The sequence below is a fragment of the Phytophthora infestans genome, genomic scaffold (genome assembly GCF_000142945.1).
Source record: "Phytophthora infestans T30-4 supercont1.45 genomic scaffold, whole genome shotgun sequence".
NCBI classification, from domain to species: domain Eukaryota; phylum Oomycota; class Peronosporomycetes; order Peronosporales; family Peronosporaceae; genus Phytophthora; species Phytophthora infestans.
The window spans coordinates 428,102-430,694 of record NW_003303714.1 but is presented as its reverse complement, the minus strand read 5'-3'; the positions used below and the strand labels follow the sequence as shown (position 1 = coordinate 430,694).

Below are 2,593 nucleotides of genomic sequence, written 5' to 3'. Positions count from 1 at the left end.
CTTTAGCAGAAGATCAGTCGTGATTCTTTTTACAAGAGATGTGCTCAAGAATATAACAATAATTTTACATTTACGTGATTATCCTAAGTTCCTCCGTCGGCCTGCTAGATAGACGACCCCGACCTAACAAAGATTACCGCGACAATTTGGTGGAGAAACAGGGTATCTTCTCGCCGAAGAATCGTAGGAGCGTAAGCGCAGAGTGATCCGCCCCTTGGTAACAGAACGCCATGGCGGAGGAAAAAGGAAGCGGGAACACCATGAGTGCCCCGTTGGTCTGGTGAGAGACACGGCGGTGAGACAAGAGAAGAAGGCGGAGGATAGTTGTCACCGTTATCACCCGAGTCGCTGTCCCAAGCCGAGATCTACGAAGAGGACAAACGCGCGCCAAGCGTCGTCGGCAGCTAAGCGCAGGAAGGGACTCGCGCTAGAGGAAGCAGAGGTGTTGTTGCGGAGACGGGAACGTCTCGCTCAGTCGACTCTGGAGATCGAAGCGACGCTGAGGAGGAAGCGCTTAGCTACGAAGCTAGGATACTGGAGATGGTGAAGGGGCCGCCCAGGAACTGAGCGTGGTTGGGTGGCCTCTTAATGCATCTAGCTCAGCGATCTGGGCAGAGTGAGAAGCTGAGGGCGGGCAACGCGGCAGAAATTATATGATAAAACAAAGCGAGGGGCGTTTTAGCGAACACCTTTACCACGTCTTGAGTTGGCGATGTGTAATGCGATTGCTGTCTTGTACAAGCCTGGATACTTGTACGAGACCGTTGCAGTTATTCCGGAAACTGATACGAAGCACAACATCACACGAGTTAGAGAGCTTCTCGCGCGGTAGGAAGCAAAAGGTATCCTTTCGAGATTCCTTTCTACCCCCTCCCCCCCCCAGGGTAAGAAGGAGTTATTGGACTATGTCCAAGCGTTGAGAGCTCTTATCGCCGGAATGGCGGCGGACCCTCTTCCGGAACTGGTCAGCGTGACTGTGTTCATGGAGGGACTTCATGTGAGCGCAGCTCGAGCGGAAGTGTTCCGTGTACACCCTAACGCTTTCGAAGAGGCGGTGGATGTGGCATTGAATGCCGAGCACAACCTCAGATCGGCTCGACCTGGTTATAGTGCAAGGGCTCGAGCGGTCCAGAGCCGATGGACCTCAGCTATGCTGAAGATGAAGAAGCGGAGCTTCTTGCTGCGGAGCAGCGTGCCCGCATCCGCCGATGCTGTGTGTGCGATAGCACTAAGCACTTGAGGGTCTATTTCCCTCTGCGCAAGAAGCACGTGGGTCCGGCGAGCCAACCCCCCGGGTCATCGCCGGGAAACGGCAACTCCCAGTAGGCGCGAGGCGGCCTACTGGGGAAGAACTGAGTTCTGTTGTGCCTCGAGGAGGTAGAGGTTAGGTCGGCTCGACCTGGTTGGAGCGCCGGTGGCGCGAGCTCTTCGAGCGGAACAGAGCCGATGGACTTCACCTATGCTGAAGACGACGAAACGGATCTTCTTGCGGCGGAGCAGCGCGCCGGCATCCGCCGATGCTTTGTGTGTAATAGCACTAAGCACTTGAGGGCCTACTGCCCTCGGCGCAAGAAGCGCGAGGCTCCGGCGAGCCAACCCTCCGGGTCATCGCCGGGAAACGGCAACTCCCAGTGCAGCGGGGCTGCCGTAGCGTTAGCGTCAGAGGAAGATGTTCGACTCAAAGAGCCACTAATAATAAGATCCTTATCCAAAGGATCTTACAGCCCACGACCAGGGTCCAAAGTTAATACCTTAACTTTTTTGCTTCAAATCCGGAAGTGTTTTATTTATTATTATTGCGGCCAAGCCACCTAGGGGTAAATGTGTCTGTTTAACTATATAGCATAGTTAAACCTAATCAAATACATAACGTGTGGCTTTCAGCCAACGTACTGAGAGACCTTGTTAGCTCTCCAACTTATCTACTAATAGCTTGTTAACTCTCCGGGTACTCAATACCCCTGTGTGCTCCACACCATGTAACTCCAATACACTCTCCCCACTAAGATGAGAACATCCATGTTCTCGACACTTCCTCAGTGAGGACGCGTCTTGTCAAGACGGCGGGGGTTACTACACCTCACACCATCGTTGTACAGCTCCACGAACTTACAAACGCCTACGCATCGTTGATGCCCAGCTTCTCGTCGTCGGCCCACGGCCCAATGTTCCAAGCGCAGCGCGCATCTTGCTCTCAAGCGGTATCAGACTTACGCTCGCGCCCCAGGCCTACTCCAAGAGCTGCAAACGGGTTAGAGCTATGCTTTTGACTCATCCGAGTTGTCGACAACAGCTCAGCGGTTGAACACTCGCTTCACAGGCGATAGGTTGGTGGTTCAATCCCACCGGGGCGCCGCCCTCTCGTTCCATGAACGATTGTCCACGCTTGGACAAGCTTAAGGGCAACCTCAATGGCTGAGCGTTGGCTTTGAGAGCCACAGGTCGGTGGTTCGAACCCACCAGGGCACAGCCTTCTCGTTCCATGAACTGCTGTCCTTGAATGAACAAGCTTAAGGACAACACCCTTTCAGCTCAGTGGTCGAGCGTTGGCTTTAAAAGCCAGAGGTCGGTGGTTCAAACTCACCCGGGCGCA

At 54.1% G+C, this 2,593-nt stretch overlaps 1 non-coding gene across 1 annotated transcript; it reads left to right on the top strand.

Annotated features, from left to right (window-relative positions):
- The first annotated feature begins 2,519 nt into the window (after window positions 1-2,519).
- On the top strand, window positions 2,520-2,593 carry PITG_28887. Its single transcript has one exon. It is a non-coding gene; the product is annotated as a tRNA-Leu (tRNA).